The 699-nt window shown below is 42.9% G+C and overlaps 1 protein-coding gene across 1 annotated transcript in view; it reads left to right on the top strand.

Annotated features, from left to right (window-relative positions):
• The window catches only part of arhgap39 (Rho GTPase activating protein 39), a 110,068-nt gene that overhangs the window by 95,453 nt on the left and 13,916 nt on the right, over window positions 1-699 (top strand). The window lies entirely within an intron of this gene.

The raw sequence follows: 699 nt of genomic DNA, 5'->3' as shown, positions 1-699 counted from the left end.
CTCCTCAGATCTCTGCAGGGTAAATCCAGACGGCTATGTAGACTATCTGTCCAATCTGAGTTTTCTGTTGCATCACTAACATTACTTTTGAACGTACACATGTTCCACCAAAACAAGTACCTTCCCGAGGCTATTTTGCAGCAGCACCACGGCTTTTCCCGGTGCTTAGCACTGCACAAGACAATTGTGACTGGTTTAAGGAAATGCCAATAAACCAGAGCATGTTTTTATCCCATCCCAGAATGCCGCGGCGGAGAAAGGTCTGGCAATGCGAGACTAAGTAAACAGTGACGCTATAGACATGTAGTTAAAACTAGTAATGCTACTGCTCAATGCGACACAGGGTGCTAATGTCAGCTACTTTTTAATTTCATAATGACAAATGGCGGTTCAACAGGTTGGCATAAATACAAACTCACTTCCTTCATGTTTGCTTTGTTCCGTACAGTGTCTACCTTGCAACCTCTGCAAGCGGAATGACGCCATAAAAGGCTCTTATAGCCGTGATGTTCAAGGCCGTCTTTGAATAACTTCAATTTCAAACAATCAATTTGTTTTCGTTTTGATTCATAGCTGTTACTTAAGATTATTTCAATCAAGACCCTGAAGAATAAATGGTCTTTGTTGCACTGGAATAACCCCGCACATATTGACGTATTAACACGTCAGTATTAATCCCAGTCAGCCCCCCCCCCCCCC

Source organism: Etheostoma spectabile, chromosome 9 (assembly GCF_008692095.1).
Source record: "Etheostoma spectabile isolate EspeVRDwgs_2016 chromosome 9, UIUC_Espe_1.0, whole genome shotgun sequence".
NCBI classification, from domain to species: domain Eukaryota; kingdom Metazoa; phylum Chordata; class Actinopteri; order Perciformes; family Percidae; genus Etheostoma; species Etheostoma spectabile.
This window is presented reverse-complemented; position numbering and strand designations above follow the sequence as displayed.